Source organism: Sander vitreus, chromosome 24 (assembly GCF_031162955.1).
Source record: "Sander vitreus isolate 19-12246 chromosome 24, sanVit1, whole genome shotgun sequence".
In the NCBI taxonomy this organism is placed as follows: Eukaryota; Metazoa; Chordata; class Actinopteri; order Perciformes; family Percidae; genus Sander; species Sander vitreus.
In genome coordinates, this window is record NC_135878.1 from 2,130,559 (window position 1) to 2,147,536 (window position 16,978).

Here is a 16,978-nt window from a genome sequence, read left to right on the forward strand (position 1 = left end):
AAAAGGTAAAAAAAAAAAAAAAGCTATACTTGTGTTGAACAACAATAATCTCAGTCAGTCAGTTTGGTTGGATGTAATGGTGAATGTAGTTAGGAAACAACCAGTCACGCATTAACCAAGTAGATTTGGTGTCTATAGCCCTATATTATACATACATATATGAGATCTTCTCATCCAATTTGGCAAGAAAGCAAATAAGCTTATTTCCTAAACTGTTGAACTATTCCTTCAACCATAGCGGTGGCAGATCCTCTTGATAGGTGTCCGAATAAATGCTTGTGTGTGTCGTTTGGAGGATTTGTTGCTCAAGCCACATGTCCCCTCTCTTTTTCCCCTGTTCTGCCCAGTCAACCGTCTTCCATTTACTCTCCAAGAAAGCAGCAATGACAAGGATATTTGGTGTTAAAGGCTGATAAACTAAGGAACTTCTGATATAATCAAAATATGAATATTAAACAAACGGGAATGGAGTTTGGAGGACCAAAGGCATGTAAATTACAGATATCTTAAAAGAGAATGCCGTAAAGAGAATTTCTGCATTTGAAATACTCTCTGGTTGCCACTCACCCTTTTGGTAAACATGAAGGGTTGTCCTTAGATCTATTTCTCATCATGTCCTCCCCTCGGACTTTCTTGAGCAGTGTTCCATGTTTCCAAGTGATTGGGCATTCTATATGACTGTTTATTTGTCTGAGTGTGTGTGTGTGTGTGAGTGTGTGTTTGACACAGAAAGAGAGAGAGCATTTTTGAGGGCCTATCTCCCAATCTAGAACCAATTTCTATGCAAATGCTACGACCCAATTTAAGAAGCCACCATTGTTCGGCGTGGGCAGGCAGGGATGGCTTAAGGTGCCGTAACACTCAGCAGCCGACACATAAAGCAACACATATGCTCATATATCCTGAACTGACAAACTCACAGTGTGATGCATTATAGTGCAGCGGCATTCGACTGTAGGGCAATACTTCACGTGGCCGTGACAAACAGCTGTAGGGGAGAATCACACCTCGCTGGGGGGAAGAGGCCCGCCAAACTAATCGTGAGACTGTGGGGAAATGTTCCTCTTGGCCAATGGGGCAGAAACCTGGGTGCTCATATTTCTTGGCCACTACACGGCAGCCCCAAAGCATCATTCAGGTAACGAATATCACAGTCTGCTTGTTGCAGTGTTTCTCAACTGGCCAGCACCTTTCATCCATCGCTCCAGGGGACGTAGCACAAAACCATGTGTGCCATTGCTGTTAATGGTTCTTGGCCGTGATGGTTAGCTGTTGTTGTTGCCCATAAAAATAGTATAGGAGCAGTTGAGTGAGCAGAATTGCAGCTGCGCTAAATTTCTAGGCTGCATCAAGCATGAAAGCGGGAGAAAGAGGAGCTTGAGGATTTTCAAAAGAATATAGAAATAGACTGCAAAGGATTTGCTCAGAGATTTGCTGCGTCGCATTTTCATTCACTTGCCGTCCTGCACACACATATGCCCACTCAAAACACACACAGAACTTTGTGTGACTACAGAGGAGTGTGATGACCCCTATTTCACTTATGTGTTCCCGGATGAGTTCAAACACTAAAAAGAGCGTAAGCAATCGCGCCTGCCGCACCAGTAATGCACAGCAGTGCATTCGTTATGTGCGATTCTGATTGAAGCAGACAGCCTCCATCCTCTGTAGGTAAGGCCATATCATACCTTCAATAAAATATTACTTATCACCATGCAAACATGCACTGTAGAAAGGTTTTGTACTCTTGCCATCCAATACGTGAGAGGAGCCAACTCCTCTAGTTAATGCCGTGCTCAGAGGGTCTCACTGACATATGGCACTGTAGATCTGTGGTACTCAAAGTCCCACTCAGGGGCCACTTGCAGCCCATGAAAGACTTCCGAGTGGCCCTTGAACATTTTCCAGCATGAAACATATTAATGTCCTAAGCTGCTGAACTACCTCTAAGTTCATGTAGATGAAAGGATCGATAATTATTCATTTTTAATAACTTCATCCATAGCTGCAGTGTTTTTATTGCCATTCTTGAAGCGGCTCAAGAGGCACAATTTTCAAGTAATAATCCTAATAATAAGTATAACATTTGAGGTTTTCATTTTGTATTCAACTTTGTTTCCTACAAACATTCAATATCACTGCACTGAGAGTGCAGGTTGGTGAGTGATATCCAGTTATACAGTTTTAACCTCAGAAAGTAACTTTTGCAGCATAACTCTTTTGCTCTGTACTGTTTTTTGTTTTTGTTTTTTTAACTTATACTTATTATTAACATGATTCATTTGGAATCATGTTTCTAGATATAAACGATGAATTTAAGTCCAGTGTTCATGGACTCTGTTTTGGTCTCCACCAATTCCTGAGGGAAATATCTGGCTCTACAGCTGCTAAATGTTCCATGATGTTCATCAGCTTGCCGCTAACTTTGTGTGTCTGCCATTTGGTGGACAGGTAGGGTGAGCTTTTCTAATGAAATCTGGAACTGACGCCAGTGAGAGCCGTGAGACGGAACCAAAACAGTAAACAACAATGAGCTGAAAGATGCTAGAACGCTGTGGAGAGCTGAGAGGGACTGCAGACTCAGCTGATAATTCTACAAGCAACACCTTCCACAAAGTCATTTCATCAATTGTTAATATAAAAATATGAATTATAGCAGATTTAAAGATGCATATCCAAGTAAGAAAATGTCATCTAAAAAGTATTTTGATTGACAGATGGCTTCATTGCAGAACGCTGGAGTAAAGCATCTTTGGCGCCAAAGCTGTCGCCAAAATAAAAACAATTATATTTCAGATTGCATCTTCAATATGATTAAACTCTACAATCAGATAAAGCAAAAGTGATATTTATGAGCCAAAAAAGTATAGGGCTTCTTTTCTGCCTCGCAGATAAAAATCAAAGGAGGATGAAATGCAAAATGTTGAAGCAATAATTTGTGCAGTGTTAGTGGCACGCCTGGATGAGCAAATTTCCACTTAATGGCATGCATTAAGAAACATAAAACAAATAACCAAAAAGCATTAGAGCATAAGAATAGAGCATGAAACATACTCTGACACTTTGAATATGAATTTGGCACAAAAAAAACAGACTTGTCCATGAAAAGTAGATGGGATTAACAGACAATTATAGAGAGGAGGATGAGAATCACATTAAAGGGTAACATCCAGGGTGACACATTTAATAACAAACTATATTTAATATGGAATACATATTTTTGAATGGGGTCATCAATAAGCACCAGACTTATTTGAATGGCTGAACAAATCAGAGATGTATGCTGTAATTCTTGAACCAGGCAAGGAGTTTGCCCAGAGTACTTTTAGGAATTCCTCCACATTTGCTTAAAAGATGATATAAAGTTCATTCTTCGCCTAGGAAACAGCAGATCTTGTGAAATTATCAAAAGCTACAAAATAGCTAATAAATGAACCTTTAGGTGAGACTCTGCATTTTAGACTAGATGCTAGATATGGAACAAACTACACAAGTAAATACAATGCTGCAAGCGTCTCTTAAATACAAAAGGAGGATCCATTCAAACTGTTGCATTTTGTCAACCGAACGACTTCCAAAAAACTACATCTTCTAATCTAATGCTGTCAGTCATTTTAGAAAAATACATGTCACTTTTAACAAATCATGGATATCTCGGGCCACAAGTCTTCTCTAATTTTGTCACAATCTTAAAGAGTTCTCTTCTATCCGCAAATCAAAAATCACACCCTACCGCTGCTGGCTGTTTCTGAACCACTCAGCACTGTTAACCTAATTTCATTCTCAGGATTAATAAACATCGGAAGAGTGAAGCCTCCCAGGGTGCTGCGGGAGATCTTTGGCTCAATGGAAGATTGCTCTGCACTCTCGCCATGCTGCCTCCCTTTGGTATCATCATCATCATCCCCAGTTCCCACTGCATATATTCTCCCAGTATCCACTCAACCTCTGCCAGATTGTAGTTGTACTTCGTGTCACTCTCTCCAGCATTTTTTCCTCGTTAGTTCTCTAGTGTAGAAACAATAAATCTACGTACCTGTGATTCCCTGTCCGAGTCATGCATTTGGGTCTGCCATTGTACCGTAACAGCAACTACAAGTGTGTAAGGGAATAAGTCACCAGAATACCCAAAGATAGGGACTGTCTGATAGTTTCCATGAGTGGCAGTTCCCCCTGGGAAAAGTAAGTCTGCAAGGTCAAAGTTATCATTGTGTCTTAAATGATAATCCAGGGTGGAAAGAGTACTAAATAATCCTCCTCATATTACTGGTTTATTACAGTTTGGGTCTTATTTTTATGGTTTTCTCCATAATTTCCATTGGTTAAGGTAACATTTTGTGCTGCCCAGTATCCTAAGATTTACGTCCCCCTATATAGCGAGGTGGAAAGTAATGGTGTGGAGGTGGTGGATGGATGGATGGATGCATGCATAGCGGGTCAGATTTTCAAGCAGGAGACAGAAGTTCATGTCTCGTCACTAGGGCTGGGTATCGGTACTTCGAAATAGCCCAGTACCAAGTAGTAGAAAAAACTTCTCCAGTCAAACGATACCTGCATTTGACCCTTTTGTACCACAGTCTAGAAAAAAACATGCAACGTGTGGTTGACCCACTACAGCAGCAGCTACAACCCATACACTCTGTTGTTGTGGTGAAGTCAAGCACAGTGTATTTGACGGAGTTGGCAGCTTAGCATGCCAATATTCTTCTATTCACATGATGGGTATCGAATAAAGTAGAAAAAAGTACGCTATAGCAGGGGTCTTCAACATTGTTTAGGTCAAGGACCCCTTAACTGAATGAGAGACATAGGTAGTAGGGGTTCCCTGCTCTATTGTATAAAATGAAGTTGCATATTTAACTGGGCCTACAAATAACATGTAGGGCAGCCTAAACCCTTTATACATACTTTATTATATACTATACTTATAAAATATTGTTGGCATGATTTCATAAATCATCCTTTATTGTTACACATACATGTTGCACAGTGAATCCTTACTGTGAACTGTACCTGTGAGTGGCTCTTAGTGACTACCTTACCTATAGGCCAGTAAGCCTATCATCAGTGGGGATTTATATTTGCTAATAAGGGTACTCATATCATTATTCTTTTAATAATATACCTGTCACAGAACTGCAAACAAAACGTGTTTGCATTTACTGTAACCTCAAATCTGCCCTTACCATAGGGTATTAACCTTAACCATGATCTTTCCCGAAACCTAAACCGTACCGTAGTTGCCATGCACAGATATTGTAGAAAGCGAGAATTTTGAAATATGTTTGCACAGGAATAATACAAAAATATATTGGTTAGTACAATGTCATTACCAGAAATACAAAAATAAGACCTGTAATAAATTGGAATTATTTTAATGCGACTTAAGACGAGAACTTGAAAACTACTTAAAAGGAGAATTCCGGCCAATTTTTACGTTACTCTTGATCGCTATAGCTACGCGAGTACTTTCGACCTGAATCAGTGCAGGTAACACGGAGAAGCTGCATCTACGTACTACAAGCGTCCCCTGAGCTAAAACGGCAGTGGTCGGGGCAAGTTTTAGAGTGCCTCTTAACAGGCACAAAATGCAATTAGTATGTCTGTGCCACGTGAACAGGGACCTTACGTGTCAACAAGATGCGTTTTCAACTCAGACATTGTTTAAATTCGCAGGGGACGCTTGTAGTACGTAGCTGCAGCTTCTCCGTGTAACCTGCACTCATTCGGGTTGGTTTTTTTTTCTATCGAAAGTACTCGCGTAGCTATAGTGCGCAAGATTAATGTAAAAATTGGCTGGAATTCTCCTTTAAGTAGAAGCAAAAAAGTAACCATGTCATCTGATGATTTGAGCACTATGGTCATAGTGAAAGGGTCGGTGTACTTGCGTGGAAGTAGTGGTGTAGTCCAAAAATAGAAGTGCATGGAACAAGCACTTAAAGTAAAGAGAGTACCTGGAATTAGTTATTTCCCACTGCTGTGATCAACAACTATTCTATCAAACGTGCGCAGACAGTCATTTCGCAGAGATCATGGATAGATTCAGTGTTAAAATCCCCACCTGTCACTGCAAATGCAACACTCACATGTTCTTGACCTTGGTTCCTGTCCATAAAAAAAGAAATGAGGTGGCCGGGTGGCCTAGTGGGTACAGAGACCTTCCTTTATCGGAAAGGTCACAGGTTCTATCCCAGCCGACAGCCAGTGTGTATCCATCAAAAGCCGTTTATCCTCTTCAAATGTCCTTCAGCAAGACACTGAATCGCTTCCTGCTCACCCACTGTCACTCTGACAGCTACATATCTTAAAGGAAAAAACACTTAAAACACTGAGCCATGAGCTAGCAGGATACTACGGTAGGCATTATTTGGATCGAAATAACACTGATCTGTAGGTCGTCTGTTCCGGGGATTATTCTTTAATGTAACGATCCACATTCACAAAGGCCTGACAGCCACAGCAAATACACAACACCACATGTGTACAAAGTGTGCAGTCTGGACACAAAGCTCTCTCGCATGCACCAGAATCCAGCTCAATCGACTTGTTTGATGGATGCATTCATCAAATGTCAGCCTCTTTTTACAATGAGTCCCGGAGTGAATTATGTAGCAGGACAAATTCCAATATTTCTCCCAAAGCTATTGGTCAATGTTGTATCAACTGACCCATTTTTACATGGCTGCTGTAGTGATTCATTTACTTCAAAGTGGGCAAAAACCACAGTGGGGAAAAAACTTCAGATAGTCAAAACTTTACGAGTTTTATGTGCATTAACGTTTTAATTAACGTCATGTTTCCCCCCCCCCCCCCTTTGTTAAAATATCAAGTTCCAATGTGAGACGTTAATTCTTATATGTACATGATCAGTGAGAAACACATCTGACTGTGAAACACTGCAGCCTTCAGAGTGCAGTTGTTGCTCCTGTAAGCTACTTAGCCAAGTTGTCAGAGTGAAATCACTAACTCATTTTTCTCAGTCAGACTCCCCTGAGACTCATTCAGTTAAGGGTACAGAGAAAAAAGGAAATGGCACCAGAGCAAAGGGGATAAAAATTGTTTATGCCTTCTTTTGTGCAAGGTCACATTTTTTAATTAGCTCCCAGCTCAGGAGGATTTGAGCCAAGGCCCCCAGTTGTGTGTAAATTGTTTTATTTGGAGTCTCAGCAAGAACCTGCTCTTTCCTCATTGCTTTTTTTCCTTCCTCCAGCGGTTGACATTCTATAAAAGGATGCTGCATTGAGACCTGAGCGATCATTTGCCTGCTGCGTTTGGGTCTGCACAACGCCACAGTGAGAGAGCCTGGCTGGACATTAGCCATGCTTCAGATTAAACCCCATAATTATTAATCCTGAAGCCTCTAATAGAATAGAATAATGTGCCAGTTGCCAAGAGACCGGGCTGGGTTTTATATGTGGAGAGGCTTCCTGAGACAGAGAAGAATAGGGCTTAACTGAGCACTGAGGTGAAAAATATAGGGGGATATTCAAGGGGTTTTATTCCAAACACAGTGTGTACATTTAGTGAAATATTACCTTTAATGCTAAACTTTATGATTCTGTTTAAAAGGAATAGTTTGACTTTTTTTTTTTTTTAAAAGAGTTAAATGTAAATAGGTTATATTTAGAGGGAAACAAATAGCCAATATGCTTCTATTCACATGATGGGTATCGAATAAAGTAGAAAAAGTACGCTATAGCAGGGGTCTTCAATGTTTCTTCAAAGGACCCCTTAACTGAATGAGAGACATAGGTAGTAGGGGTTCCCTCCTCTATTGTATAAAATGAAGTTGTATATTAAAACTGGGCCTACAATAACATGTAGGGCAGCCTAAAGCCTTTTTTTGCACAGAATACTAAGCTATTAAAATATTAAAAACACCTGTCATATCTCCTGCTGCTGCCAGAATACAACAAGTAAAAATACATACCAAAATAAAAATAAAAAAAACAAGGGTGGCTATTTTGGTGACTTTTATGATGTGAGTAGAGTTGAGCAGCATTGAACACCTGAAAGCGGGGGGACAGAAAGTCTTGTTGCGCCCCCCCATTCTGGCGCCATTGGTTTATGTCTGCTATATTATAATGTAATCCTGAAAATAGCAGTGGGAATTAGTGGATGGGTTTGTTCGTTATATGGACTCTAATGGGATTAAATCTGCATTTCACACTGAAATATCACTCTTTAAAGCGGCCATTAAAAAGCGGCACAGATGTTCAAGCAATGATGGAGATTTTAGATCAAAGTGCTTAATGAAGACACTCACATAAGTGCTGCGTTCACTCCTTTAAGGTTTGTAGAATTTAAACACGCCCAGCAGTCTCCTTTTCATCAGCGACAGGCCTTTCACACACACGGTTTGATTAACACATCACAGCATGGCCTTTGGTTCTGATCAGCACGCTTTGCCAAACAACAATAAATCTTTCCAATCAGCCTGCTTTGCTGCCATCACGCTGACACACCCTCTGGAAAAGACTCCAATCAGTTGGACATGATTTTGAAATTGGGGATTGTTTTGAAAGATAACAGTAACAGATTCAAACATAAATCAGAGATTGCAGTGACTCTTCTCAATGTGAGGAAGTTTTGCAATCAGGAGATAACCCTTCAGAACACCAGGCACACGGTCACGTAGCTGCTCCTTAAACAACAGGACTACCCTTTGACATTGGCACTTTTAGCAAATAGCTGTAGACCAGTGAAAGCTTCCATTCAAGTCCATCAAAACAAAAACACGACTCTTCTGCAGTGCACCACACTTTAATTAATCATCGAGTCTCTTCCCCTAAATACACAGGAATTGAGACGGTATGTTTGACAAAGAGATCATTTAGAGGAGTTAAGGGCTCCTTAAATGTTTGGTCTAAAAAAAAAAAAAGCAGAATCACATTTTCCTTAGGGACGTCTTCAAATGTCTTGTTTTGTCTGACCAACAGTTCAAAACCCAAAGATTCAGTTTTTTAAGGCTATCAAACAGCAATTCCAGAAGCTGGAACCAGACAAAATTTTGCTTAAAAAAAATGATTAAAGGGATTAATAGATCATCACAGTTGGTAATTTATATTCCTCTTGTAAATCTCTGTATCCAGTGAGTGTACATTTTGTTGGTATATATGGTGTTATCTTGGTATAAAAAAAGGCACCAGCACTGGAGGTCTTTTGTTTACATCACAACAGCTCCATTATTGCAGATTGCTTTGGGATGGAGTAGCACAGTACGACTCTAAGTAAAACACATCTCAGCTGGGATGCCCCGAGTTATTCACCCCTGCACAAAGCATGAAGAGGTTGTTGACACTGGAGCGCTCCAACGAACCAACATGGGGCAGCCCACGGTCTGTGAGGCGCCGGGGTCTCGGAGCGCCAATGGAGAGCGAGGATTGGGGGGGGGGAGAGCACACAGTTTCATTGTTGACCCATGACTCACATCCAGGGACTGTATAAAAACCTACAGCTAAAGAGATTGGCTTGGAGGCAAAGTTGCCCCATTGGGAGACTGTAATAGTGAACTCTATTACAGTGAGTGCAGATTGAAATGGGAAAGGAGCAAGGAGGCGCTGGGTTTGAATGGGGATGAGAGGTTTAACGTGATAGGTAGCATTATGGAAGGGATATGGTGTCTAGAGAGTATATGAAGTGGCTGGGGTAAGGGGGTTGAGAGGGGTGGTGGATTTAAAAAAAACATTTACATTTGTTTTATTAATCATTTTGCAACAATTGCCCACTTTATTTCTCTTTCTGCATTTTACACGTGTTTAAGCTGCATTTTACGTTTATCCAGCACACATGCTGCATCATTCGCTACATAAAAAGGTCTCCATAAAAGGGTCGACAACCTTCAAGATTACAATGATTATAGGTACTTCGTTGACTGACAGCACTTGGCTAACCGCCACTAAGCAGTACCTGTATTTACAGGTGTTCTTTTTTTGGCTCCACTGCAGGATGCCTGTATAGAATCATGTAGTTTTAAAAAAGGTGAAAATAGTCCTAAAGTACTTTGCTGTTGCAAAATAAGAACACATTTTTTAGGTGCATTTTTGGAGTTAATGTTCATGTAGCTTTACGGTACGTTAACTACACAGACTACAAGAGATAATGATGTATATAAATGATAATTCAATAATGTTCCTTAAGGGACTGTGAGAACGTTATAAGGAGGGAGGGGGAGAGTAGTATCAATCTTCTCATCAAACTCTCGGTAAGAAAGCGAATAGGCATATTTCCGAGAATGTGGAATTATACCTTAACGGTTTCAAATTACCATTTTAAATTACTTATGTACTTTTAGTTATTAGTAAATAAATGAATTGTGACAGTTAAAAACCGCTAGCCCTCCTCCTCCTCAGCCCAACAATGTTCATACAGTCCCTAAATCTGTATACATTATCATGTATTATCTTGACACAAATACTAACCATAAGGAAGTTGAATGTGAAATTGAAGATAAAATGTCCGCAAGGAGGGAGCTTATGAACTATGTGAGGAAATAAATCCATCTGCACTGAACTCTGATAGTGTTTACATTCAGTGAGGCTTAGTTCACACGATCCAGCATGACGAAATGTTAAGGCCAACACACGGAAAAACAAAAAGAGTACAACAATTAAATCATAATGTAGATGAGAATTACAATAAAGAGCCAATTACACAAACAAATACAGAACAGAAGGATAAACTGTACAAATGTTTGAAGCCGTACCTAGCAGCTGAAATTGTGTAAATGCTTGCGGGCACAGACTCATTTCCCATCATTAAAAACAGAATGAAAAGAGCCTCTAAAAATAATTCAAGGGCCTGGTGTGGTTAGGGATGTTGGAGGTTTCAGACATCGAGGTCAGAATATTGTACATTAATTAATTTTCCTCTGCATGCAGAGATTATTTCATTAATCTCTTATTAACCATGGAACTGGCTATGGTTCTGTAATTACTCTACCACACCATCAAAATGACAGACTACATGTTGAAATCTACACCATTGTGCGGTTTCACAAAGACAAATGAGTGCAAAGGATTGCAGGGTGTTTTGATGTCCAAATACTGTCAAATGACTAGTTTCTATTTCTGCTTTTGTGAGACACAAAACCTTTTTTGAAGCGCTCTTATGGAAGAAATGGTTTTAACATTCCCTGCTGCAAGGCCTGAGGCATCTACCTGTATAAAATGATCATATTAACTGACTTACAATAAGTGCATTCAGAACAATAAGTGTGAAATTTTTCTCAAAAGGTGTACTGTAGCAGCTGACTTATTACTGCCTTTAACTTGTTTTTAATGTAGCACTTCATTAGGTAGCTACTGCATGCACCATTTGCATTAATTCACTCAAAACTGAACTGAAAATAAGGTCAATGGAACGACTTAAAAGCCTTTTTGTTAAGTACAATAAAGGATGCAGCCATTATCCAAAACATTTTAAAAGACATATAATTGTTGCAGTCATTAAAAGGAAATAATCAAACAAAAGTTGTGCCCGACTAAAAAGTTTTGGAAGTCTGAAACTACTGAGTCAGAGAGAAACACTCACAATTAGAGACAGAGAAAATGATAATGACAGCGTTACTAATGTCAGAAAGAATACAAAGCATTGTTTGAACTTCAAATTGTGAGATTCAGCCTAACAGGGTTTTAACAAAAGTTCGACATTGTGCAGAGCATGGTCCTTATATCCAATTTCTATTATTTCCAGCTGCACAAGTTCTAGCGTACTACACTGATTTTACAGCCAAAATTCAACCAAATTGAAATTTGACCCCGAACACGCCGACATCCACGTGTGTCCCAAGAGATTTCGGCCTAGACAGGAGGCAACAGGTAATGGCGGCAACAATGCTACTGTAAAGAACAATGAAGCACAAGTTACATTTTCCCACCTTGAGACTGACCAGAACCCTGCTCACCCCCAGTGGACTTACTGCTTTGGGCATAGTTGTTGTCTCGGGCCAAAGGGTGGTGTGTCTGGTCCCTCTTCTGGCTACTGTGAAGACTTCAGCCAGCTGAGCTGCTTTCTCTGGAGCAGGAGGGTCATGCTCCTGAATCCAAAACTCGAGGTCAGGGTGCACCATCCTCAGGAACTGTTTAAGGATCAACATCTCAGTTATCTCCTTCACTGTGGAGTCTTCCGGTTTTACCCACTTGGAAAACAAGTCTTATAGACGAACATACAGCTCACGTGGGGGTTCTCCTTGAAACATTTTCATATATTGAAATCTTCCGACGGTACGTATCTGCAGTGATTTCATACTTTGCCAAAATTGCTTCTTTTATTTTTTCATAATCTTCAGAGTCAACGTCCATAAGCACGTATGCACTGCAAAGGGACAAGGCGAACAGCGTATTCAGCTTTTGGCCATTGACAGACTTGGGCCATTCTTTCAAAAGGTGGTCAAAAATGTTTCAATGTCATCATCTGGGGGGACAGTGGGAGCAGCTTTGGTTCTCTGCAGATTGGTGGTTTATTCTGAAATCTGACATTGTTTGCATGACTTGTCCCCTCATCTGGGTCATCTTTTCATCATGTCCTTCCGTTTGCTCCTCCTCCTGCAGCTCTACCCGCTTGTGTCTGTACTCACTCATTCCATTCACCTGAAACGGTGTCACAAAGTAGACATTTAGGTCCTTTAAATCCCCAGGCTTGATCCACACCCACACACGTTTGGTTTGATTTTAAAATTGTCTCTATATGGGTAAATTTCAATAGCCGGTGGCCAGGCGTACTCCTTGCTGTCTGACAGCCTGCACCTTTATCCTGGGTTTTCAGCTCTGGTGTCCTTCGCACATCTCACTGTGCGTCGTTCCTGCACACCCAAAGGGCGTCTCCGCAGGTCCCAATCGTCGGTCTCGACCGCACCACCTCAGGTTCCGTCATCGGTCCAGCCGCGCCATCCACGCAAGTCCCACTGCACACCCAAAGGGATTCTCAGCAGTTCTTGACCGCCGTCTACCATTGCACCACCTCATGTCCCTTCTACATCTGATTTTCTCATGCTCTCCACCACAGAACATATATTAGTAGCTCCCATCTCACCTCTCTCCCCTGATTAGGAGATGCGCTTCAGGTGCGTTTGGAGGAGTCTTCAGTGTCTGTGCCACACTCAAGACTATTTACGATAAACACAGGCAAAAACACTAGCACTACCTTTGTTCTTGACAGGAGAACTCTTGGTCCAAGTGGTGGTCTCTGGTTGTTTGAGAACGGAGAATATTTTTGACCAGACCGGCCAACTCATCTAGCTTTTCCCCATTGGTTGCCAGCTGCCATGGCCCCCTGGTCAGGGAGATGCACTTGCACCGACATCCGCTTCTTCCTGCTGGTCAATTTTCTTTGCACCTCTAGTCATTCTCAACTCCTCACTGTGGTGTAGGCCCCAGCTTCTTGACACCACTTGTTAGAATGGCCGCGTAACGGTTGGATATTTACAGCAGGAGACTTGAGGCAGAGGTACAGTGCAGACCAAATAGGTGTTTATTTTACCAACAGTTAATAGAAAATTTAAGCCATGCGTGCAACACACCTCACTGAGGACCCCAGCAGCATGTGGCCATGACAGGAGCAGCACTAAATAGAAACTGGCAGCCTTTAATAGCCTGCCACTGACATTACCTCGACCCTACCAAAGCACAGGGGAAATATGAAATTAACTTAACATAATAAATTATACAAACTACAACAAATGCATACAATCCATTTCTACTGTTATTAATCTCAATTAACTTTGCATTACGTTACCTAGTACAATCAGACAAATATAACCTGAACAACTATTCTAAGTACTCAAACACCCCTTCACTAATTAAGACATGGTATCTCCCTGGACCTTTAAAATGGGGCTTGATAAGCTGGGGTACTCTTTTAGCCCAAACACCCTGGAGAGGAGACACAACAGAGGTGAATAACTTGAACACAAACATTTTACAATTGCACAATCAACAGTTAACCTGCATTCAATTAATCAGGCGAAGATTACACCATACTGCATGTTTAGGTAACCAACCTAGCAAACTGAGTGCATGTGTTTCTCTTGACAGGCCTGGCCTCCAACCAACACCAGCTGCAACATCCACAAGACAGATTGTTAAAATATTTTTTAAATAACCATTAAAAACTTTGTGTTTGTGCCTTATTTAATTTACCAGTGACATAATGACCTAAAACATTTGTATTAGGACCTACATTACATATGGCTTTAACAAAAGTTAAAGTTTAACATTGTGTAGAGCATGGTCCTTATATCCAATTTCTATTTCCAGCATGCCCAGCTGCACAAGCTCTTGCACACTATGCTGATTTTACAGCTAAAATTGAGCTAAACTTGAAATTTGACCCTGAACATGCTGACATCCACAACTTGTGTCCAAAGAGATTTCAGCCTAGACGGGAGGTGAAAGTAATGGGGGGGGGCAACAATCCTACTGTAGAGAAGAATGAAGCAAAAGTTAAATATTTGCAGCTCTGAATTTATGTAACTTAAAGTTGGTTTTTCTTGTAAACAAACCAGTTAGCTTTAAAGGCTTTGAACACCCACACAGGTGTTTTCAGTCAATCTGGCTGATTGGACCTCTTCCCAGGACTGTGTGGGTGTGTTTCGACTGACCCCTTCCTGGGTCTCTTGTTGTCTCTGTTGCACCTGTTAGGGCAGGACAAATGTCACCTTTATCATTGGTAGAAAAGAGGACCTAATAAATTCCTATATAAGCTCTGGCCCACTTCAACCTGAGCAGAGGTCTAATCAGCCACAGTAAGTGAAATCACCTGTGTGGCGTTCAGAGGCTTTAAGTTCAGCGTTTCTCCCCAAAACTCTACACGTGTTGAATGCGTTTTCCTCCTAATAAAACATTTGCAAGGCACATTTTGAAGTGTTTTAAATCCAGCATTTTTGACATGTTTAACCCTTGTGTTGTCTTCCCGTCAACATTTAAAAAAACTTTTCGTTCGACGCCTTTTTTCAGTTTGATTTTGCGTTTTCCAACATTTTCTTCTACACATTTTCAGTGCTTATTTCTACATCCCATATTTTATGATAAACAAATTTAAAACTGGTCAACGTGACTCGAAGTCAACACAAGGGTTAATAGCATGCAGTCTTCAACATCCTTGCGTTTGCTGTTGGCACATGCAGCACATCTTGGCATGTTACTGCCACCTGTTGATTAGTGGAACAGTGTGAAAGCTTTGGCAGGGCTATTGCCTTTACTTTAGTCTGAAACCAGCTTGGCATGATCTAGAGTATTGCTGTAACTCTTGTGCCTGATGAAGTTTTTTATTAATCCTGCTATGAGGAAGAAAAAAAAATGTAACGTGATCATATTGCCTGCAACATGAAAGGATGATTAGTCACTGCAGACATATTGCAAGTATGCATGAGCCCCGGCTGTACCAACATTCATAAAAGGCTATTATAATATTGCAGAGGAAGGTTAAATACATGGTTTTTGAGCGACGTGAACAAGCTAGTCTCTCACAGATCTTGTGTTTACTCCCCCTCGACTCTGATCTGATTACCAATATGGAGCTAATGTAGCATTGGCTGTGTCTGAGTCATTTGTCATACGTTGGTCGCAGGTCTGGTTTCCTGTCTCTCTGATGGACGTGCAGAGGCCAAGTCCGTACATCAGCTCCATGTCTATAAATCAACTCCCGGCGCCTCATCTTGTTTGGAAATGAAAGTCTTTATTATTGATTTTGGCTCCAACTGTACATCCGTCTCCAATTTGTACCCCATCCCTCCTTGTCTAAAGCACACTATATTAAGCCAACTATCCATCTCTAGGCCTTGCTCACCGTGAATTTATAAGTGATATTTTTAATTATTTTTTTTAAACCTGTTTAAGCCTTAATGTTCCCGTGGGTAAAGAACACTGAAACAAACAGATTTCATTGAGGAATGGTTCATGACTTGGGGTTGCATTAGTTGTAAAATTTGTGGGGGGTTTTACGATTTAATCGTACGATTTTAAAATGGTTGTAAAAAATAGCAGGTTGTAAAGCAAGAAAACACATACATAAAACACTGTGTACACTGCACGTCTTTATTCTCCTCTGCAAATGTGGCTACAAATGAATTTTCTATCTCTCCATTACACCAATTTGAAAATTCATAAACTGACAGTTGACTTATGGTTTTACACAGGACACAAAAGTCCCACGAGAGAGGGAGCTTCTTATACTTGCTTATACTTTGTCACCTCGCTTCCTCATTTGCTCTCATGGTAATTACTACAGCCACGAGCCACAAAAAAAGGTAATTATCGGTCGTTATGAGCTGCTTGCATAAATGACCTATACGGTCGTTTCTGGGTGAGGGCGGTCTGGATTGATTTATTGATCGATGAAAACGAGACACTTTATACAGAACCATGGTCAGTATTTTGCTCTGTGGCCATGACTCCGTGTTAAACACAAGGGAAATGCCGAAACACACATTACATGTAATAAACTGCACAGTTTAAGGTTGGGAATCTTTCATACGAAAACACCCAGAATGTATTGAGCTAAATTAAAGCATAATCAAGAGTAATAGATCACTGTCTGTTCTGTCATTATAAATAATTTGGTCACTTGTTTGACGGTTAATTAGTTAATAGCTGCTTGGGTCCTGGTATTGGGCATTCTGTCACGCTGTCATGGCTTACTGGGACACTTGAATGTTGTTAATAACACCTGTGCTTTTCCTATTCTGACAGGTCAATATGTCTGCTGTGACAAAAGCATCTTCCATTTAATTTTTAAGTGGCACATTGCTTCCATATCTTTCATTAAAGATGGCCGCTCTAATATAAAGCAATGGAAATGGATATTACATATCGAAAGAATAAGATGACATTTTCGGCAAATACATTTATTTGCTTTCGTGCTGCGACGCGCTGCATGTCTTCCCCCTCCCTTTATCACCTAGGTTTCCTATCAATTAAAGGTGGAAAAGCCCCCCCAAAAAAAGCTCTGGTGTGTGTGTGTCTAGCAGTTCCCCCCCCCT